Source organism: Garra rufa, unplaced genomic scaffold, assembly GCF_049309525.1.
Source record: "Garra rufa unplaced genomic scaffold, GarRuf1.0 hap1_unplaced_068, whole genome shotgun sequence".
In the NCBI taxonomy this organism is placed as follows: Eukaryota; Metazoa; Chordata; class Actinopteri; order Cypriniformes; family Cyprinidae; genus Garra; species Garra rufa.
The window spans coordinates 36,671-56,570 of record NW_027394343.1 but is presented as its reverse complement, the minus strand read 5'-3'; the positions used below and the strand labels follow the sequence as shown (position 1 = coordinate 56,570).

At 41.2% G+C, this 19,900-nt stretch overlaps 30 non-coding genes across 30 annotated transcripts; all 30 read right to left on the bottom strand.

The window, feature by feature from the left end:
- Positions 1-659: 659 nt before the first annotated feature.
- LOC141316043 (5S ribosomal RNA) lies at positions 660-778 on the bottom strand. Its single transcript, XR_012351209.1, has one exon. It is a non-coding gene; the product is annotated as a 5S ribosomal RNA (ribosomal RNA).
- Positions 779-862: 84 nt separating this feature from the next.
- LOC141316042 (5S ribosomal RNA) lies at positions 863-981 on the bottom strand. The gene has a single exon (XR_012351208.1). It is a non-coding gene; the product is annotated as a 5S ribosomal RNA (ribosomal RNA).
- Positions 982-1,734: 753 nt separating this feature from the next.
- LOC141316041 (5S ribosomal RNA) lies at positions 1,735-1,853 on the bottom strand. Its single transcript, XR_012351207.1, has one exon. It is a non-coding gene; the product is annotated as a 5S ribosomal RNA (ribosomal RNA).
- A 753-nt stretch (positions 1,854-2,606) lies between these two features.
- On the bottom strand, positions 2,607-2,725 carry LOC141316039 (5S ribosomal RNA). The gene has a single exon (XR_012351204.1). It is a non-coding gene; the product is annotated as a 5S ribosomal RNA (ribosomal RNA).
- An 84-nt stretch (positions 2,726-2,809) lies between these two features.
- LOC141316068 (5S ribosomal RNA) lies at positions 2,810-2,928 on the bottom strand. The gene has a single exon (XR_012351234.1). It is a non-coding gene; the product is annotated as a 5S ribosomal RNA (ribosomal RNA).
- Positions 2,929-3,681: 753 nt separating this feature from the next.
- LOC141316038 (5S ribosomal RNA) lies at positions 3,682-3,800 on the bottom strand. The gene has a single exon (XR_012351203.1). It is a non-coding gene; the product is annotated as a 5S ribosomal RNA (ribosomal RNA).
- Positions 3,801-3,884: 84 nt separating this feature from the next.
- LOC141316037 (5S ribosomal RNA) lies at positions 3,885-4,003 on the bottom strand. The gene has a single exon (XR_012351202.1). It is a non-coding gene; the product is annotated as a 5S ribosomal RNA (ribosomal RNA).
- Positions 4,004-4,756: 753 nt separating this feature from the next.
- LOC141316035 (5S ribosomal RNA) lies at positions 4,757-4,875 on the bottom strand. Its single transcript, XR_012351201.1, has one exon. It is a non-coding gene; the product is annotated as a 5S ribosomal RNA (ribosomal RNA).
- A 753-nt stretch (positions 4,876-5,628) lies between these two features.
- On the bottom strand, positions 5,629-5,747 carry LOC141316034 (5S ribosomal RNA). Its single transcript, XR_012351200.1, has one exon. It is a non-coding gene; the product is annotated as a 5S ribosomal RNA (ribosomal RNA).
- A 753-nt stretch (positions 5,748-6,500) lies between these two features.
- On the bottom strand, positions 6,501-6,619 carry LOC141316033 (5S ribosomal RNA). Its single transcript, XR_012351199.1, has one exon. It is a non-coding gene; the product is annotated as a 5S ribosomal RNA (ribosomal RNA).
- Positions 6,620-7,372: 753 nt separating this feature from the next.
- On the bottom strand, positions 7,373-7,491 carry LOC141316032 (5S ribosomal RNA). Its single transcript, XR_012351198.1, has one exon. It is a non-coding gene; the product is annotated as a 5S ribosomal RNA (ribosomal RNA).
- Positions 7,492-7,575: 84 nt separating this feature from the next.
- Positions 7,576-7,694, bottom strand: LOC141316031 (5S ribosomal RNA). The gene has a single exon (XR_012351197.1). It is a non-coding gene; the product is annotated as a 5S ribosomal RNA (ribosomal RNA).
- Positions 7,695-8,447: 753 nt separating this feature from the next.
- Positions 8,448-8,566, bottom strand: LOC141316030 (5S ribosomal RNA). The gene has a single exon (XR_012351196.1). It is a non-coding gene; the product is annotated as a 5S ribosomal RNA (ribosomal RNA).
- Positions 8,567-9,319: 753 nt separating this feature from the next.
- On the bottom strand, positions 9,320-9,438 carry LOC141316089 (5S ribosomal RNA). Its single transcript, XR_012351255.1, has one exon. It is a non-coding gene; the product is annotated as a 5S ribosomal RNA (ribosomal RNA).
- Positions 9,439-9,522: 84 nt separating this feature from the next.
- On the bottom strand, positions 9,523-9,641 carry LOC141316029 (5S ribosomal RNA). The gene has a single exon (XR_012351194.1). It is a non-coding gene; the product is annotated as a 5S ribosomal RNA (ribosomal RNA).
- A 753-nt stretch (positions 9,642-10,394) lies between these two features.
- LOC141316027 (5S ribosomal RNA) lies at positions 10,395-10,513 on the bottom strand. The gene has a single exon (XR_012351192.1). It is a non-coding gene; the product is annotated as a 5S ribosomal RNA (ribosomal RNA).
- A 753-nt stretch (positions 10,514-11,266) lies between these two features.
- On the bottom strand, positions 11,267-11,385 carry LOC141316026 (5S ribosomal RNA). The gene has a single exon (XR_012351191.1). It is a non-coding gene; the product is annotated as a 5S ribosomal RNA (ribosomal RNA).
- An 84-nt stretch (positions 11,386-11,469) lies between these two features.
- LOC141316067 (5S ribosomal RNA) lies at positions 11,470-11,588 on the bottom strand. The gene has a single exon (XR_012351233.1). It is a non-coding gene; the product is annotated as a 5S ribosomal RNA (ribosomal RNA).
- Positions 11,589-12,341: 753 nt separating this feature from the next.
- LOC141316024 (5S ribosomal RNA) lies at positions 12,342-12,460 on the bottom strand. Its single transcript, XR_012351190.1, has one exon. It is a non-coding gene; the product is annotated as a 5S ribosomal RNA (ribosomal RNA).
- An 84-nt stretch (positions 12,461-12,544) lies between these two features.
- On the bottom strand, positions 12,545-12,663 carry LOC141316023 (5S ribosomal RNA). Its single transcript, XR_012351189.1, has one exon. It is a non-coding gene; the product is annotated as a 5S ribosomal RNA (ribosomal RNA).
- A 753-nt stretch (positions 12,664-13,416) lies between these two features.
- On the bottom strand, positions 13,417-13,535 carry LOC141316022 (5S ribosomal RNA). The gene has a single exon (XR_012351188.1). It is a non-coding gene; the product is annotated as a 5S ribosomal RNA (ribosomal RNA).
- Positions 13,536-14,288: 753 nt separating this feature from the next.
- Positions 14,289-14,407, bottom strand: LOC141316065 (5S ribosomal RNA). The gene has a single exon (XR_012351231.1). It is a non-coding gene; the product is annotated as a 5S ribosomal RNA (ribosomal RNA).
- Positions 14,408-14,491: 84 nt separating this feature from the next.
- On the bottom strand, positions 14,492-14,610 carry LOC141316140 (5S ribosomal RNA). Its single transcript, XR_012351306.1, has one exon. It is a non-coding gene; the product is annotated as a 5S ribosomal RNA (ribosomal RNA).
- A 753-nt stretch (positions 14,611-15,363) lies between these two features.
- Positions 15,364-15,482, bottom strand: LOC141316139 (5S ribosomal RNA). Its single transcript, XR_012351304.1, has one exon. It is a non-coding gene; the product is annotated as a 5S ribosomal RNA (ribosomal RNA).
- An 84-nt stretch (positions 15,483-15,566) lies between these two features.
- LOC141316072 (5S ribosomal RNA) lies at positions 15,567-15,685 on the bottom strand. Its single transcript, XR_012351237.1, has one exon. It is a non-coding gene; the product is annotated as a 5S ribosomal RNA (ribosomal RNA).
- A 753-nt stretch (positions 15,686-16,438) lies between these two features.
- Positions 16,439-16,557, bottom strand: LOC141316138 (5S ribosomal RNA). Its single transcript, XR_012351303.1, has one exon. It is a non-coding gene; the product is annotated as a 5S ribosomal RNA (ribosomal RNA).
- Positions 16,558-17,310: 753 nt separating this feature from the next.
- On the bottom strand, positions 17,311-17,429 carry LOC141316137 (5S ribosomal RNA). Its single transcript, XR_012351302.1, has one exon. It is a non-coding gene; the product is annotated as a 5S ribosomal RNA (ribosomal RNA).
- Positions 17,430-18,182: 753 nt separating this feature from the next.
- On the bottom strand, positions 18,183-18,301 carry LOC141316136 (5S ribosomal RNA). The gene has a single exon (XR_012351301.1). It is a non-coding gene; the product is annotated as a 5S ribosomal RNA (ribosomal RNA).
- Positions 18,302-18,385: 84 nt separating this feature from the next.
- On the bottom strand, positions 18,386-18,504 carry LOC141316133 (5S ribosomal RNA). Its single transcript, XR_012351299.1, has one exon. It is a non-coding gene; the product is annotated as a 5S ribosomal RNA (ribosomal RNA).
- A 753-nt stretch (positions 18,505-19,257) lies between these two features.
- Positions 19,258-19,376, bottom strand: LOC141316132 (5S ribosomal RNA). The gene has a single exon (XR_012351298.1). It is a non-coding gene; the product is annotated as a 5S ribosomal RNA (ribosomal RNA).
- Between the last annotated feature and the right edge of the window lie 524 nt (positions 19,377-19,900).

Below are 19,900 nucleotides of genomic sequence, written 5' to 3'. Positions count from 1 at the left end.
ACCTGGTAATCCCAGGCGGTCTCCCATCCAAGTGTAACAATCGGCCTTATCAGCCGAGTTACAAGACTAAAATGGGGTCAGATTTAACTGTGAGAGATGACTAGTGGTTAAAAGAATGAGACATAAAAGAAGATTGGTTTAAATAGATTTGGTTTATTTACAAGGTTCACATAAAAGACTTTAAAACAACACGATAAAACGAGGTAAACGCTGTTAAAAGAATACAGTTCATTTGTCCATACCCTAAAAACAGTCCAAGAATCCCAGTGTGTTGATAAGTCCAATGTGAGTGTCCACCGGTGTATATACAATCCACAGAAAGTGTAATCCAAAGTTTGCAGGTGGTGAATGGAAAGGTGAGCTCTAAAATTAGCAACTCCTTAATCCAACAGTTTGGTGACTGTCCTTTGTTTGTCATGCTGCTCTCTTATACAGTTGTACTTCCTGCTTCCTGTCATGTGTCTAGTCACATGGCAGGCCAACCATCCATTTTTTAAAGACACACACTCACTTAAAATGTTAAGAGTAATAAAATGGCCTAAAAAACATGTAAAACACTTAAAACTCTATAATACATTTAAATGATTGTAATAAATAGAGCGGTAAAACACGTCTTTCTAAAAGCCAGCATATTATATAAATAGTGAAGAAAAGGCAAAAGCTTACAGCACCTGGTATTCCCAGGCGGTCTCCCATCCAAGTACTAAGCAGGCCCGACGCTGCTTAGCTTCCGAGATCAGACGAGATCGGGCGCTCTCAGCGCGGTATGGCCGTAAGCGAGGGCTGCTCCAAAAAGTGGGCTATTTAAAGATCAGCCTCCGTAAAAGCCAGCATATTATATAAATAGTGAAGAAAAGGCAAAAGCTTACAGCACCTGGTATTCCCAGGCGGTCTCCCATCCAAGTACTAAGCAGGCCCGACGCTGCTTAGCTTCCGAGATCAGACGAGATCGGGCGCTCTCAGCGCGGTATGGCCGTAAGCGAGGGCTGCTCCAAAAAGTGGGCTATTTAAAGATCAGCCTCCGTAAAAGCCAGCATATTATATAAATAGTGAAGAAAAGGCAAAAGCTTACAGCACCTGGTATTCCCAGGCGGTCTCCCATCCAAGTGTAACAATCGGCCTTATCAGCCGAGTTACAAGACTAAAATGGGATCAGATTTAACTGTGAGAGATGACTAGTGGTTAAAAGAATGAGACATAAAAGAAGATTGGTTTAAATAGATTTGGTTTATTTACAAGGTTCACATAAAAGACTTTAAAACAACACGATAAAACGAGGTAAACGCTGTTAAAAGAATACAGTTCATTTGTCCATACCCTAAAAACAGTCCAAGAATCCCAGTGTGTTGATAAGTCCAATGTGAGTGTCCACCGGTGTATATACAATCCACAGAAAGTGTAATCCAAAGTTTGCAGGTGGTGAATGGAAAGGTGAGCTCTAAAATTAGCAACTCCTCAATCCAACAGTTTGGTGACTGTCCTTTGTTTGTCATGCTGCTCTCTTATACAGTTGTACTTCCTGCTTCCTGTCATGTGTCTAGTCACATGGCAGGCCAACCATCCATTTTTTAAAGACACACACTCACTTAAAATGTTAAGAGTAATAAAATGGCCTAAAAAACATGTAAAACACTTAAAACTCTATAATACATTTAAATGATTGTAATAAATAGAGCGGTAAAACACGTCTTTCTAAAAGCCAGCATATTATATAAATAGTGAAGAAAAGGCAAAAGCTTACAGCACCTGGTATTCCCAGGCGGTCTCCCATCCAAGTACTAAGCAGGCCCGACGCTGCTTAGCTTCCGAGATCAGACGAGATCGGGCGCTCTCAGCGCGGTATGGCCGTAAGCGAGGGCTGCTCCAAAAAGTGGGCTATTTAAAGATCAGCCTCCGTAAAAGCCAGCATATTATATAAATAGTGAAGAAAAGGCAAAAGCTTACAGCACCTGGTAATCCCAGGCGGTCTCCCATCCAAGTGTAACAATCGGCCTTATCAGCCGAGTTACAAGACTAAAATGGGGTCAGATTTAACTGTGAGAGATGACTAGTGGTTAAAAGAATGAGACATAAAAGAAGATTGGTTTAAATAGATTTGGTTTATTTACAAGGTTCACATAAAAGACTTTAAAACAACACGATAAAACGAGGTAAACGCTGTTAAAAGAATACAGTTCATTTGTCCATACCCTAAAAACAGTCCAAGAATCCCAGTGTGTTGATAAGTCCAATGTGAGTGTCCACCGGTGTATATACAATCCACAGAAAGTGTAATCCAAAGTTTGCAGGTGGTGAATGGAAAGGTGAGCTCTAAAATTAGCAACTCCTCAATCCAACAGTTTGGTGACTGTCCTTTGTTTGTCATGCTGCTCTCTTATACAGTTGTACTTCCTGCTTCCTGTCATGTGTCTAGTCACATGGCAGGCCAACCATCCATTTTTTAAAGACACACACTCACTTAAAATGTTAAGAGTAATAAAATGGCCTAAAAAACATGTAAAACACTTAAAACTCTATAATACATTTAAATGATTGTAATAAATAGAGCGGTAAAACACGTCTTTCTAAAAGCCAGCATATTATATAAATAGTGAAGAAAAGGCAAAAGCTTACAGCACCTGGTATTCCCAGGCGGTCTCCCATCCAAGTACTAAGCAGGCCCGACGCTGCTTAGCTTCCGAGATCAGACGAGATCGGGCGCTCTCAGCGCGGTATGGCCGTAAGCGAGGGCTGCTCCAAAAAGTGGGCTATTTAAAGATCAGCCTCCGTAAAAGCCAGCATATTATATAAATAGTGAAGAAAAGGCAAAAGCTTACAGCACCTGGTATTCCCAGGCGGTCTCCCATCCAAGTACTAAGCAGGCCCGATGCTGCTTAGCTTCCGAGATCAGACGAGATCGGGCGCTCTCAGCGCGGTATGGCCGTAAGCGAGGGCTGCTCCAAAAAGTGGGCTATTTAAAGATCAGCCTCCGTAAAAGCCAGCATATTATATAAATAGTGAAGAAAAGGCAAAAGCTTACAGCACCTGGTAATCCCAGGCGGTCTCCCATCCAAGTGTAACAATCGGCCTTATCAGCCGAGTTACAAGACTAAAATGGGGTCAGATTTAACTGTGAGAGATGACTAGTGGTTAAAAGAATGAGACATAAAAGAAGATTGGTTTAAATAGATTTGGTTTATTTACAAGGTTCACATAAAAGACTTTAAAACAACACGATAAAACGAGGTAAACGCTGTTAAAAGAATACAGTTCATTTGTCCATACCCTAAAAACAGTCCAAGAATCCCAGTGTGTTGATAAGTCCAATGTGAGTGTCCACCGGTGTATATACAATCCACAGAAAGTGTAATCCAAAGTTTGCAGGTGGTGAATGGAAAGGTGAGCTCTAAAATTAGCAACTCCTCAATCCAACAGTTTGGTGACTGTCCTTTGTTTGTCATGCTGCTCTCTTATACAGTTGTACTTCCTGCTTCCTGTCATGTGTCTAGTCACATGGCAGGCCAACCATCCATTTTTTAAAGACACACACTCACTTAAAATGTTAAGAGTAATAAAATGGCCTAAAAAACATGTAAAACACTTAAAACTCTATAATACATTTAAATGATTGTAATAAATAGAGCGGTAAAACACGTCTTTCTAAAAGCCAGCATATTATATAAATAGTGAAGAAAAGGCAAAAGCTTACAGCACCTGGTATTCCCAGGCGGTCTCCCATCCAAGTACTAAGCAGGCCCGACGCTGCTTAGCTTCCGAGATCAGACGAGATCGGGCGCTCTCAGCGCGGTATGGCCGTAAGCGAGGGCTGCTCCAAAAAGTGGGCTATTTAAAGATCAGCCTCCGTAAAAGCCAGCATATTATATAAATAGTGAAGAAAAGGCAAAAGCTTACAGCACCTGGTATTCCCAGGCGGTCTCCCATCCAAGTACTAAGCAGGCCCGACGCTGCTTAGCTTCCGAGATCAGACGAGATCGGGCGCTCTCAGCGCGGTATGGCCGTAAGCGAGGGCTGCTCCAAAAAGTGGGCTATTTAAAGATCAGCCTCCGTAAAAGCCAGCATATTATATAAATAGTGAAGAAAAGGCAAAAGCTTACAGCACCTGGTATTCCCAGGCGGTCTCCCATCCAAGTGTAACAATCGGCCTTATCAGCCGAGTTACAAGACTAAAATGGGATCAGATTTAACTGTGAGAGATGACTAGTGGTTAAAAGAATGAGACATAAAAGAAGATTGGTTTAAATAGATTTGGTTTATTTACAAGGTTCACATAAAAGACTTTAAAACAACACGATAAAACGAGGTAAACGCTGTTAAAAGAATACAGTTCATTTGTCCATACCCTAAAAACAGTCCAAGAATCCCAGTGTGTTGATAAGTCCAATGTGAGTGTCCACCGGTGTATATACAATCCACAGAAAGTGTAATCCACAGTTTGCAGGTGGTGAATGGAAAGGTGAGCTCTAAAATTAGCAACTCCTCAATCCAACAGTTTGGTGACTGTCCTTTGTTTGTCATGCTGCTCTCTTATACAGTTGTACTTCCTGCTTCCTGTCATGTGTCTAGTCACATGGCAGGCCAACCATCCATTTTTTAAAGACACACACTCACTTAAAATGTTAAGAGTAATAAAATGGCCTAAAAAACATGTAAAACACTTAAAACTCTATAATACATTTAAATGATTGTAATAAATAGAGCGGTAAAACACGTCTTTCTAAAAGCCAGCATATTATATAAATAGTGAAGAAAAGGCAAAAGCTTACAGCACCTGGTATTCCCAGGCGGTCTCCCATCCAAGTACTAAGCAGGCCCGACGCTGCTTAGCTTCCGAGATCAGACGAGATCGGGCGCTCTCAGCGCGGTATGGCCGTAAGCGAGGGCTGCTCCAAAAAGTGGGCTATTTAAAGATCAGCCTCCGTAAAAGCCAGCATATTATATAAATAGTGAAGAAAAGGCAAAAGCTTACAGCACCTGGTAATCCCAGGCGGTCTCCCATCCAAGTGTAACAATCGGCCTTATCAGCCGAGTTACAAGACTAAAATGGGGTCAGATTTAACTGTGAGAGATGACTAGTGGTTAAAAGAATGAGACATAAAAGAAGATTGGTTTAAATAGATTTGGTTTATTTACAAGGTTCACATAAAAGACTTTAAAACAACACGATAAAACGAGGTAAACGCTGTTAAAAGAATACAGTTCATTTGTCCATACCCTAAAAACAGTCCAAGAATCCCAGTGTGTTGATAAGTCCAATGTGAGTGTCCACCGGTGTATATACAATCCACAGAAAGTGTAATCCAAAGTTTGCAGGTGGTGAATGGAAAGGTGAGCTCTAAAATTAGCAACTCCTCAATCCAACAGTTTGGTGACTGTCCTTTGTTTGTCATGCTGCTCTCTTATACAGTTGTACTTCCTGCTTCCTGTCATGTGTCTAGTCACATGGCAGGCCAACCATCCATTTTTTAAAGACACACACTCACTTAAAATGTTAAGAGTAATAAAATGGCCTAAAAAACATGTAAAACACTTAAAACTCTATAATACATTTAAATGATTGTAATAAATAGAGCGGTAAAACACGTCTTTCTAAAAGCCAGCATATTATATAAATAGTGAAGAAAAGGCAAAAGCTTACAGCACCTGGTATTCCCAGGCGGTCTCCCATCCAAGTACTAAGCAGGCCCGACGCTGCTTAGCTTCCGAGATCAGACGAGATCGGGCGCTCTCAGCGCGGTATGGCCGTAAGCGAGGGACGCTCCAAAAAGTGGGCTATTTAAAGATCAGCCTCCGTAAAAGCCAGCATATTATATAAATAGTGAAGAAAAGGCAAAAGCTTACAGCACCTGGTATTCCCAGGCGGTCTCCCATCCAAGTGTAACAATCGGCCTTATCAGCCGAGTTACAAGACTAAAATGGGGTCAGATTTAACTGTGAGAGATGACTAGTGGTTAAAAGAATGAGACATAAAAGAAGATTGGTTTAAATAGATTTGGTTTATTTACAAGGTTCACATAAAAGACTTTAAAACAACACGATAAAACGAGGTAAACGCTGTTAAAAGAATACAGTTCATTTGTCCATACCCTAAAAACAGTCCAAGAATCCCAGTGTGTTGATAAGTCCAATGTGAGTGTCCACCGGTGTATATACAATCCACAGAAAGTGTAATCCAAAGTTTGCAGGTGGTGAATGGAAAGGTGAGCTCTAAAATTAGCAACTCCTCAATCCAACAGTTTGGTGACTGTCCTTTGTTTGTCATGCTGCTCTCTTATACAGTTGTACTTCCTGCTTCCTGTCATGTGTCTAGTCACATGGCAGGCCAACCATCCATTTTTTAAAGACACACACTCACTTAAAATGTTAAGAGTAATAAAATGGCCTAAAAAACATGTAAAACACTTAAAACTCTATAATACATTTAAATGATTGTAATAAATAGAGCGGTAAAACACGTCTTTCTAAAAGCCAGCATATTATATAAATAGTGAAGAAAAGGCAAAAGCTTACAGCACCTGGTATTCCCAGGCGGTCTCCCATCCAAGTACTAAGCAGGCCCGACGCTGCTTAGCTTCCGAGATCAGACGAGATCGGGCGCTCTCAGCGCGGTATGGCCGTAAGCGAGGGCTGCTCCAAAAAGTGGGCTATTTAAAGATCAGCCTCCGTAAAAGCCAGCATATTATATAAATAGTGAAGAAAAGGCAAAAGCTTACAGCACCTGGTAATCCCAGGCGGTCTCCCATCCAAGTGTAACAATCGGCCTTATCAGCCGAGTTACAAGACTAAAATGGGGTCAGATTTAACTGTGAGAGATGACTAGTGGTTAAAAGAATGAGACATAAAAGAAGATTGGTTTAAATAGATTTGGTTTATTTACAAGGTTCACATAAAAGACTTTAAAACAACACGATAAAACGAGGTAAACGCTGTTAAAAGAATACAGTTCATTTGTCCATACCCTAAAAACAGTCCAAGAATCCCAGTGTGTTGATAAGTCCAATGTGAGTGTCCACCGGTGTATATACAATCCACAGAAAGTGTAATCCAAAGTTTGCAGGTGGTGAATGGAAAGGTGAGCTCTAAAATTAGCAACTCCTCAATCCAACAGTTTGGTGACTGTCCTTTGTTTGTCATGCTGCTCTCTTATACAGTTGTACTTCCTGCTTCCTGTCATGTGTCTAGTCACATGGCAGGCCAACCATCCATTTTTTAAAGACACACACTCACTTAAAATGTTAAGAGTAATAAAATGGCCTAAAAAACATGTAAAACACTTAAAACTCTATAATACATTTAAATGATTGTAATAAATAGAGCGGTAAAACACGTCTTTCTAAAAGCCAGCATATTATATAAATAGTGAAGAAAAGGCAAAAGCTTACAGCACCTGGTATTCCCAGGCGGTCTCCCATCCAAGTACTAAGCAGGCCCGACGCTGCTTAGCTTCCGAGATCAGACGAGATCGGGCGCTCTCAGCGCGGTATGGCCGTAAGCGAGGGCTGCTCCAAAAAGTGGGCTATTTAAAGATCAGCCTCCGTAAAAGCCAGCATATTATATAAATAGTGAAGAAAAGGCAAAAGCTTACAGCACCTGGTATTCCCAGGCGGTCTCCCATCCAAGTACTAAGCAGGCCCGACGCTGCTTAGCTTCCGAGATCAGACGAGATCGGGCGCTCTCAGCGCGGTATGGCCGTAAGCGAGGGCTGCTCCAAAAAGTGGGCTATTTAAAGATCAGCCTCCGTAAAAGCCAGCATATTATATAAATAGTGAAGAAAAGGCAAAAGCTTACAGCACCTGGTATTCCCAGGCGGTCTCCCATCCAAGTGTAACAATCGGCCTTATCAGCCGAGTTACAAGACTAAAATGGGATCAGATTTAACTGTGAGAGATGACTAGTGGTTAAAAGAATGAGACATAAAAGAAGATTGGTTTAAATAGATTTGGTTTATTTACAAGGTTCACATAAAAGACTTTAAAACAACACGATAAAACGAGGTAAACGCTGTTAAAAGAATACAGTTCATTTGTCCATACCCTAAAAACAGTCCAAGAATCCCAGTGTGTTGATAAGTCCAATGTGAGTGTCCACCGGTGTATATACAATCCACAGAAAGTGTAATCCAAAGTTTGCAGGTGGTGAATGGAAAGGTGAGCTCTAAAATTAGCAACTCCTCAATCCAACAGTTTGGTGACTGTCCTTTGTTTGTCATGCTGCTCTCTTATACAGTTGTACTTCCTGCTTCCTGTCATGTGTCTAGTCACATGGCAGGCCAACCATCCATTTTTTAAAGACACACACTCACTTAAAATGTTAAGAGTAATAAAATGGCCTAAAAAACATGTAAAACACTTAAAACTCTATAATACATTTAAATGATTGTAATAAATAGAGCGGTAAAACACGTCTTTCTAAAAGCCAGCATATTATATAAATAGTGAAGAAAAGGCAAAAGCTTACAGCACCTGGTATTCCCAGGCGGTCTCCCATCCAAGTACTAAGCAGGCCCGACGCTGCTTAGCTTCCGAGATCAGACGAGATCGGGCGCTCTCAGCGCGGTATGGCCGTAAGCGAGGGCTGCTCCAAAAAGTGGGCTATTTAAAGATCAGCCTCCGTAAAAGCCAGCATATTATATAAATAGTGAAGAAAAGGCAAAAGCTTACAGCACCTGGTAATCCCAGGCGGTCTCCCATCCAAGTGTAACAATCGGCCTTATCAGCCGAGTTACAAGACTAAAATGGGGTCAGATTTAACTGTGAGAGATGACTAGTGGTTAAAAGAATGAGACATAAAAGAAGATTGGTTTAAATAGATTTGGTTTATTTACAAGGTTCACATAAAAGACTTTAAAACAACACGATAAAACGAGGTAAACGCTGTTAAAAGAATACAGTTCATTTGTCCATACCCTAAAAACAGTCCAAGAATCCCAGTGTGTTGATAAGTCCAATGTGAGTGTCCACCGGTGTATATACAATCCACAGAAAGTGTAATCCAAAGTTTGCAGGTGGTGAATGGAAAGGTGAGCTCTAAAATTAGCAACTCCTTAATCCAACAGTTTGGTGACTGTCCTTTGTTTGTCATGCTGCTCTCTTATACAGTTGTACTTCCTGCTTCCTGTCATGTGTCTAGTCACATGGCAGGCCAACCATCCATTTTTTAAAGACACACACTCACTTAAAATGTTAAGAGTAATAAAATGGCCTAAAAAACATGTAAAACACTTAAAACTCTATAATACATTTAAATGATTGTAATAAATAGAGCGGTAAAACACGTCTTTCTAAAAGCCAGCATATTATATAAATAGTGAAGAAAAGGCAAAAGCTTACAGCACCTGGTATTCCCAGGCGGTCTCCCATCCAAGTACTAAGCAGGCCCGACGCTGCTTAGCTTCCGAGATCAGACGAGATCGGGCGCTCTCAGCGCTGTATGGCCGTAAGCGAGGGCTGCTCCAAAAAGTGGGCTATTTAAAGATCAGCCTCCGTAAAAGCCAGCATATTATATAAATAGTGAAGAAAAGGCAAAAGCTTACAGCACCTGGTATTCCCAGGCGGTCTCCCATCCAAGTACTAAGCAGGCCCGACGCTGCTTAGCTTCCGAGATCAGACGAGATCGGGCGCTCTCAGCGCGGTATGGCCGTAAGCGAGGGCTGCTCCAAAAAGTGGGCTATTTAAAGATCAGCCTCCGTAAAAGCCAGCATATTATATAAATAGTGAAGAAAAGGCAAAAGCTTACAGCACCTGGTATTCCCAGGCGGTCTCCCATCCAAGTGTAACAATCGGCCTTATCAGCCGAGTTACAAGACTAAAATGGGATCAGATTTAACTGTGAGAGATGACTAGTGGTTAAAAGAATGAGACATAAAAGAAGATTGGTTTAAATAGATTTGGTTTATTTACAAGGTTCACATAAAAGACTTTAAAACAACACGATAAAACGAGGTAAACGCTGTTAAAAGAATACAGTTCATTTGTCCATACCCTAAAAACAGTCCAAGAATCCCAGTGTGTTGATAAGTCCAATGTGAGTGTCCACCGGTGTATATACAATCCACAGAAAGTGTAATCCAAAGTTTGCAGGTGGTGAATGGAAAGGTGAGCTCTAAAATTAGCAACTCCTCAATCCAACAGTTTGGTGACTGTCCTTTGTTTGTCATGCTGCTCTCTTATACAGTTGTACTTCCTGCTTCCTGTCATGTGTCTAGTCACATGGCAGGCCAACCATCCATTTTTTAAAGACACACACTCACTTAAAATGTTAAGAGTAATAAAATGGCCTAAAAAACATGTAAAACACTTAAAACTCTATAATACATTTAAATGATTGTAATAAATAGAGCGGTAAAACACGTCTTTCTAAAAGCCAGCATATTATATAAATAGTGAAGAAAAGGCAAAAGCTTACAGCACCTGGTATTCCCAGGCGGTCTCCCATCCAAGTACTAAGCAGGCCCGACGCTGCTTAGCTTCCGAGATCAGACGAGATCGGGCGCTCTCAGCGCGGTATGGCCGTAAGCGAGGGCTGCTCCAAAAAGTGGGCTATTTAAAGATCAGCCTCCGTAAAAGCCAGCATATTATATAAATAGTGAAGAAAAGGCAAAAGCTTACAGCACCTGGTAATCCCAGGCGGTCTCCCATCCAAGTGTAACAATCGGCCTTATCAGCCGAGTTACAAGACTAAAATGGGGTCAGATTTAACTGTGAGAGATGACTAGTGGTTAAAAGAATGAGACATAAAAGAAGATTGGTTTAAATAGATTTGGTTTATTTACAAGGTTCACATAAAAGACTTTAAAACAACACGATAAAACGAGGTAAACGCTGTTAAAAGAATACAGTTCATTTGTCCATACCCTAAAAACAGTCCAAGAATCCCAGTGTGTTGATAAGTCCAATGTGAGTGTCCACCGGTGTATATACAATCCACAGAAAGTGTAATCCAAAGTTTGCAGGTGGTGAATGGAAAGGTGAGCTCTAAAATTAGCAACTCCTCAATCCAACAGTTTGGTGACTGTCCTTTGTTTGTCATGCTGCTCTCTTATACAGTTGTACTTCCTGCTTCCTGTCATGTGTCTAGTCACATGGCAGGCCAACCATCCATTTTTTAAAGACACACACTCACTTAAAATGTTAAGAGTAATAAAATGGCCTAAAAAACATGTAAAACACTTAAAACTCTATAATACATTTAAATGATTGTAATAAATAGAGCGGTAAAACACGTCTTTCTAAAAGCCAGCATATTATATAAATAGTGAAGAAAAGGCAAAAGCTTACAGCACCTGGTATTCCCAGGCGGTCTCCCATCCAAGTACTAAGCAGGCCCGACGCTGCTTAGCTTCCGAGATCAGACGAGATCGGGCGCTCTCAGCGCGGTATGGCCGTAAGCGAGGGCTGCTCCAAAAAGTGGGCTATTTAAAGATCAGCCTCCGTAAAAGCCAGCATATTATATAAATAGTGAAGAAAAGGCAAAAGCTTACAGCACCTGGTATTCCCAGGCGGTCTCCCATCCAAGTACTAAGCAGGCCCGATGCTGCTTAGCTTCCGAGATCAGACGAGATCGGGCGCTCTCAGCGCGGTATGGCCGTAAGCGAGGGCTGCTCCAAAAAGTGGGCTATTTAAAGATCAGCCTCCGTAAAAGCCAGCATATTATATAAATAGTGAAGAAAAGGCAAAAGCTTACAGCACCTGGTAATCCCAGGCGGTCTCCCATCCAAGTGTAACAATCGGCCTTATCAGCCGAGTTACAAGACTAAAATGGGGTCAGATTTAACTGTGAGAGATGACTAGTGGTTAAAAGAATGAGACATAAAAGAAGATTGGTTTAAATAGATTTGGTTTATTTACAAGGTTCACATAAAAGACTTTAAAACAACACGATAAAACGAGGTAAACGCTGTTAAAAGAATACAGTTCATTTGTCCATACCCTAAAAACAGTCCAAGAATCCCAGTGTGTTGATAAGTCCAATGTGAGTGTCCACCGGTGTATATACAATCCACAGAAAGTGTAATCCAAAGTTTGCAGGTGGTGAATGGAAAGGTGAGCTCTAAAATTAGCAACTCCTCAATCCAACAGTTTGGTGACTGTCCTTTGTTTGTCATGCTGCTCTCTTATACAGTTGTACTTCCTGCTTCCTGTCATGTGTCTAGTCACATGGCAGGCCAACCATCCATTTTTTAAAGACACACACTCACTTAAAATGTTAAGAGTAATAAAATGGCCTAAAAAACATGTAAAACACTTAAAACTCTATAATACATTTAAATGATTGTAATAAATAGAGCGGTAAAACACGTCTTTCTAAAAGCCAGCATATTATATAAATAGTGAAGAAAAGGCAAAAGCTTACAGCACCTGGTATTCCCAGGCGGTCTCCCATCCAAGTACTAAGCAGGCCCGACGCTGCTTAGCTTCCGAGATCAGACGAGATCGGGCGCTCTCAGCGCGGTATGGCCGTAAGCGAGGGCTGCTCCAAAAAGTGGGCTATTTAAAGATCAGCCTCCGTAAAAGCCAGCATATTATATAAATAGTGAAGAAAAGGCAAAAGCTTACAGCACCTGGTATTCCCAGGCGGTCTCCCATCCAAGTACTAAGCAGGCCCGACGCTGCTTAGCTTCCGAGATCAGACGAGATCGGGCGCTCTCAGCGCGGTATGGCCGTAAGCGAGGGCTGCTCCAAAAAGTGGGCTATTTAAAGATCAGCCTCCGTAAAAGCCAGCATATTATATAAATAGTGAAGAAAAGGCAAAAGCTTACAGCACCTGGTATTCCCAGGCGGTCTCCCATCCAAGTGTAACAATCGGCCTTATCAGCCGAGTTACAAGACTAAAATGGGATCAGATTTAACTGTGAGAGATGACTAGTGGTTAAAAGAATGAGACATAAAAGAAGATTGGTTTAAATAGATTTGGTTTATTTACAAGGTTCACATAAAAGACTTTAAAACAACACGATAAAACGAGGTAAACGCTGTTAAAAGAATACAGTTCATTTGTCCATACCCTAAAAACAGTCCAAGAATCCCAGTGTGTTGATAAGTCCAATGTGAGTGTCCACCGGTGTATATACAATCCACAGAAAGTGTAATCCACAGTTTGCAGGTGGTGAATGGAAAGGTGAGCTCTAAAATTAGCAACTCCTCAATCCAACAGTTTGGTGACTGTCCTTTGTTTGTCATGCTGCTCTCTTATACAGTTGTACTTCCTGCTTCCTGTCATGTGTCTAGTCACATGGCAGGCCAACCATCCATTTTTTAAAGACACACACTCACTTAAAATGTTAAGAGTAATAAAATGGCCTAAAAAACATGTAAAACACTTAAAACTCTATAATACATTTAAATGATTGTAATAAATAGAGCGGTAAAACACGTCTTTCTAAAAGCCAGCATATTATATAAATAGTGAAGAAAAGGCAAAAGCTTACAGCACCTGGTATTCCCAGGCGGTCTCCCATCCAAGTACTAAGCAGGCCCGACGCTGCTTAGCTTCCGAGATCAGACGAGATCGGGCGCTCTCAGCGCGGTATGGCCGTAAGCGAGGGCTGCTCCAAAAAGTGGGCTATTTAAAGATCAGCCTCCGTAAAAGCCAGCATATTATATAAATAGTGAAGAAAAGGCAAAAGCTTACAGCACCTGGTAATCCCAGGCGGTCTCCCATCCAAGTGTAACAATCGGCCTTATCAGCCGAGTTACAAGACTAAAATGGGGTCAGATTTAACTGTGAGAGATGACTAGTGGTTAAAAGAATGAGACATAAAAGAAGATTGGTTTAAATAGATTTGGTTTATTTACAAGGTTCACATAAAAGACTTTAAAACAACACGATAAAACGAGGTAAACGCTGTTAAAAGAATACAGTTCATTTGTCCATACCCTAAAAACAGTCCAAGAATCCCAGTGTGTTGATAAGTCCAATGTGAGTGTCCACCGGTGTATATACAATCCACAGAAAGTGTAATCCAAAGTTTGCAGGTGGTGAATGGAAAGGTGAGCTCTAAAATTAGCAACTCCTCAATCCAACAGTTTGGTGACTGTCCTTTGTTTGTCATGCTGCTCTCTTATACAGTTGTACTTCCTGCTTCCTGTCATGTGTCTAGTCACATGGCAGGCCAACCATCCATTTTTTAAAGACACACACTCACTTAAAATGTTAAGAGTAATAAAATGGCCTAAAAAACATGTAAAACACTTAAAACTCTATAATACATTTAAATGATTGTAATAAATAGAGCGGTAAAACACGTCTTTCTAAAAGCCAGCATATTATATAAATAGTGAAGAAAAGGCAAAAGCTTACAGCACCTGGTATTCCCAGGCGGTCTCCCATCCAAGTACTAAGCAGGCCCGACGCTGCTTAGCTTCCGAGATCAGACGAGATCGGGCACTCTCAGCGCGGTATGGCCGTAAGCGAGGGCTGCTCCAAAAAGTGGGCTATTTAAAGATCAGCCTCCGTAAAAGCCAGCATATTATATAAATAGTGAAGAAAAGGCAAAAGCTTACAGCACCTGGTATTCCCAGGCGGTCTCCCATCCAAGTACTAAGCAGGCCCGACGCTGCTTAGCTTCCGAGATCAGACGAGATCGGGCGCTCTCAGCGCGGTATGGCCGTAAGCGAGGGCTGCTCCAAAAAGTGGGCTATTTAAAGATCAGCCTCCGTAAAAGCCAGCATATTATATAAATAGTGAAGAAAAGGCAAAAGCTTACAGCACCTGGTAATCCCAGGCGGTCTCCCATCCAAGTGTAACAATCGGCCTTATCAGCCGAGTTACAAGACTAAAATGGGGTCAGATTTAACTGTGAGAGATGACTAGTGGTTAAAAGAATGAGACATAAAAGAAGATTGGTTTAAATAGATTTGGTTTATTTACAAGGTTCACATAAAAGACTTTAAAACAACACGATAAAACGAGGTAAACGCTGTTAAAAGAATACAGTTCATTTGTCCATACCCTAAAAACAGTCCAAGAATCCCAGTGTGTTGATAAGTCCAATGTGAGTGTCCACCGGTGTATATACAATCCACAGAAAGTTTAATCCAAAGTTTGCAGGTGGTGAATGGAAAGGTGAGCTCTAAAATTAGCAACTCCTCAATCCAACAGTTTGGTGACTGTCCTTTGTTTGTCATGCTGCTCTCTTATACAGTTGTACTTCCTGCTTCCTGTCATGTGTCTAGTCACATGGCAGGCCAACCATCCATTTTTTAAAGACACACACTCACTTAAAATGTTAAGAGTAATAAAATGGCCTAAAAAACATGTAAAACACTTAAAACTCTATAATACATTTAAATGATTGTAATAAATAGAGCGGTAAAACACGTCTTTCTAAAAGCCAGCATATTATATAAATAGTGAAGAAAAGGCAAAAGCTTACAGCACCTGGTATTCCCAGGCGGTCTCCCATCCAAGTACTAAGCAGGCCCGACGCTGCTTAGCTTCCGAGATCAGACGAGATCGGGCGCTCTCAGCGCGGTATGGCCGTAAGCGAGGGCTGCTCCAAAAAGTGGGCTATTTAAAGATCAGCCTCCGTAAAAGCCAGCATATTATATAAATAGTGAAGAAAAGGCAAAAGCTTACAGCACCTGGTATTCCCAGGCGGTCTCCCATCCAAGTACTAAGCAGGCCCGACGCTGCTTAGCTTCCGAGATCAGACGAGATCTGGCGCTCTCAGCGCGGTATGGCCGTAAGCGAGGGCTGCTCCAAAAAGTGGGCTATTTAAAGATCAGCCTCCGTAAAAGCCAGCATATTATATAAATAGTGAAGAAAAGGCAAAAGCTTACAGCACCTGGTGTTCCCAGGCGGTCTCCCATCCAAGTGTAACAATCGGCCTTATCAGCCGAGTTACAAGACTAAAATGGGATCAGATTTAACTGTGAGAGATGACTAGTGGTTAAAAGAATGAGACATAAAAGAAGATTGGTTTAAATAGATTTGGTTTATTTACAAGGTTCACATAAAAGACTTTAAAACAACACGATAAAACGAGGTAAACGCTGTTAAAAGAATACAGTTCATTTGTCCATACCCTAAAAACAGTCCAAGAATCCCAGTGTGTTGATAAGTCCAATGTGAGTGTCCACCGGTGTATATACAATCCACAGAAAGTGTAATCCAAAGTTTGCAGGTGGTGAATGGAAAGGTGAGCTCTAAAATTAGCAACTCCTCAATCCAACAGTTTGGTGACTGTCCTTTGTTTGTCATGCTGCTCTCTTATACAGTTGTACTTCCTGCTTCCTGTCATGTGTCTAGTCACATGGCAGGCCAACCATCCATTTTTTAAAGACACACACTCACTTAAAATGTTAAGAGTAATAAAATGGCCTAAAAAACATGTAAAACACTTAAAACTCTATAATACATTTAAATGATTGTAATAAATAGAGCGGTAAAACACGTCTTTCTAAAAGCCAGCATATTATATAAATAGTGAAGAAAAGGCAAAAGCTTACAGCACCTGGTATTCCCAGGCGGTCTCCCATCCAAGTACTAAGCAGGCCCGACGCTGCTTAGCTTCCGAGATCAGACGAGATCGGGCGCTCTCAGCGCGGTATGGCCGTAAGCGAGGGCTGCTCCAAAAAGTGGGCTATTTAAAGATCAGCCTCCGTAAAAGCCAGCATATTATATAAATAGTGAAGAAAAGGCAAAAGCTTACAGCACCTGGTAATCCCAGGCGGTCTCCCATCCAAGTGTAACAATCGGCCTTATCAGCCGAGTTACAAGACTAAAATGGGGTCAGATTTAACTGTGAGAGATGACTAGTGGTTAAAAGAATGAGACATAAAAGAAGATTGGTTTAAATAGATTTGGTTTATTTACAAGGTTCACATAAAAGACTTTAAAACAACACGATAAAACGAGGTAAACGCTGTTAAAAGAATACAGTTCATTTGTCCATACCCTAAAAACAGTCCAAGAATCCCAGTGTGTTGATAAGTCCAATGTGAGTGTCCACCGGTGTATATACAATCCACAGAAAGTGTAATCCAAAGTTTGCAGGTGGTGAATGGAAAGGTGAGCTCTAAAATTAGCAACTCCTCAATCCAACAGTTTGGTGACTGTCCTTTGTTTGTCATGCTGCTCTCTTATACAGTTGTACTTCCTGCTTCCTGTCATGTGTCTAGTCACATGGCAGGCCAACCATCCATTTTTTAAAGACACACACTCACTTAAAATGTTAAGAGTAATAAAATGGCCTAAAAAACATGTAAAACACTTAAAACTCTATAATACATTTAAATGATTGTAATAAATAGAGCGGTAAAACACGTCTTTCTAAAAGCCAGCATATTATATAAATAGTGAAGAAAAGGCAAAAGCTTACAGCACCTGGTATTCCCAGGCGGTCTCCCATCCAAGTACTAAGCAGGCCCGACGCTGCTTAGCTTCCGAGATCAGACGAGATCGGGCGCTCTCAGCGCGGTATGGCCGTAAGCGAGGGCTGCTCCAAAAAGTGGGCTATTTAAAGATCAGCCTCCGTAAAAGCCAGCATATTATATAAATAGTGAAGAAAAGGCAAAAGCTTACAGCACCTGGTAATCCCAGGCGGTCTCCCATCCAAGTGTAACAATCGGCCTTATCAGCCGAGTTACAAGACTAAAATGGGGTCAGATTTAACTGTGAGAGATGACTAGTGGTTAAAAGAATGAGACATAAAAGAAGATTGGTTTAAATAGATTTGGTTTATTTACAAGGTTCACATAAAAGACTTTAAAACAACACGATAAAACGAGGTAAACGCTGTTAAAAGAATACAGTTCATTTGTCCATACCCTAAAAACAGTCCAAGAATCCCAGTGTGTTGATAAGTCCAATGTGAGTGTCCACCGGTGTATATACAATCCACAGAAAGTGTAATCCAAAGTTTGCAGGTGGTGAATGGAAAGGTGAGCTCTAAAATTAGCAACTCCTCAATCCAACAGTTTGGTGACTGTCCTTTGTTTGTCATGCTGCTCTCTTATACAGTTGTACTTCCTGCTTCCTGTCATGTGTCTAGTCACATGGCAGGCCAACCATCCATTTTTTAAAGACACACACTCACTTAAAATGTTAAGAGTAATAAAATGGCCTAAAAAACATGTAAAACACTTAAAACTCTATAATACATTTAAATGATTGTAATAAATAGAGCGGTAAAACACGTCTTTCTAAAAGCCAGCATATTATATAAATAGTGAAGAAAAGGCAAAAGCTTACAGCACCTGGTATTCCCAGGCGGTCTCCCATCCAAGTACTAAGCAGGCCCGACGCTGCTTAGCTTCCGAGATCAGACGAGATCGGGCGCTCTCAGCGCGGTATGGCCGTAAGCGAGGGCTGCTCCAAAAAGTGGGCTATTTAAAGATCAGCCTCCGTAAAAGCCAGCATATTATATAAATAGTGAAGAAAAGGCAAAAGCTTACAGCACCTGGTATTCCCAGGCGGTCTCCCATCCAAGTACTAAGCAGGCCCGACGCTGCTTAGCTTCCGAGATCAGACGAGATCGGGCGCTCTCAGCGCGGTATGGCCGTAAGCGAGGGCTGCTCCAAAAAGTGGGCTATTTAAAGATCAGCCTCCGTAAAAGCCAGCATATTATATAAATAGTGAAGAAAAGGCAAAAGCTTACAGCACCTGGTATTCCCAGGCGGTCTCCCATCCAAGTGTAACAATCGGCCTTATCAGCCGAGTTACAAGACTAAAATGGGATCAGATTTAACTGTGAGAGATGACTAGTGGTTAAAAGAATGAGACATAAAAGAAGATTGGTTTAAATAGATTTGGTTTATTTACAAGGTTCACATAAAAGACTTTAAAACAACACGATAAAACGAGGTAAACGCTGTTAAAAGAATACAGTTCATTTGTCCATACCCTAAAAACAGTCCAAGAATCCCAGTGTGTTGATAAGTCCAATGTGAGTGTCCACCGGTGTATATACAATCCACAGAAAGTGTAATCCAAAGTTTGCAGGTGGTGAATGGAAAGGTGAGCTCTAAAATTAGCAACTCCTCAATCCAACAGTTTGGTGACTGTCCTTTGTTTGTCATGCTGCTCTCTTATACAGTTGTACTTCCTGCTTCCTGTCATGTGTCTAGTCACATGGCAGGCCAACCATCCATTTTTTAAAGACACACACTCACTTAAAATGTTAAGAGTAATAAAATGGCCTAAAAAACATGTAAAACACTTAAAACTCTATAATACATTTAAATGATTGTAATAAATAGAGCGGTAAAACACGTCTTTCTAAAAGCCAGCATATTATATAAATAGTGAAGAAAAGGCAAAAGCTTACAGCACCTGGTATTCCCAGGCGGTCTCCCATCCAAGTACTAAGCAGGCCCGACGCTGCTTAGCTTCCGAGATCAGACGAGATCGGGCGCTCTCAGCGCGGTATGGCCGTAAGCGAGGGCTGCTCCAAAAAGTGGGCTATTTAAAGATCAGCCTCCGTAAAAGCCAGCATATTATATAAATAGTGAAGAAAAGGCAAAAGCTTACAGCACCTGGTATTCCCAGGCGGTCTCCCATCCAAGTGTAACAATCGGCCTTATCAGCCGAGTTACAAGACTAAAATGGGATCAGATTTAACTGTGAGAGATGACTAGTGGTTAAAAGAATGAGACATAAAAGAAGATTGGTTTAAATAGATTTGGTTTATTTACAAGGTTCACATAAAAGACTTTAAAACAACACGATAAAACGAGGTAAACGCTGTTAAAAGAATACAGTTCATTTGTCCATACCCTAAAAACAGTCCAAGAATCCCAGTGTGTTGATAAGTCCAATGTGAGTGTCCACCGGTGTATATACAATCCACAGAAAGTGTAATCCAAAGTTTGCAGGTGGTGAATGGAAAGGTGAGCTCTAAAATTAGCAACTCCTCAATCCAACAGTTTGGTGACTGTCCTTTGTTTGTCATGCTGCTCTCTTA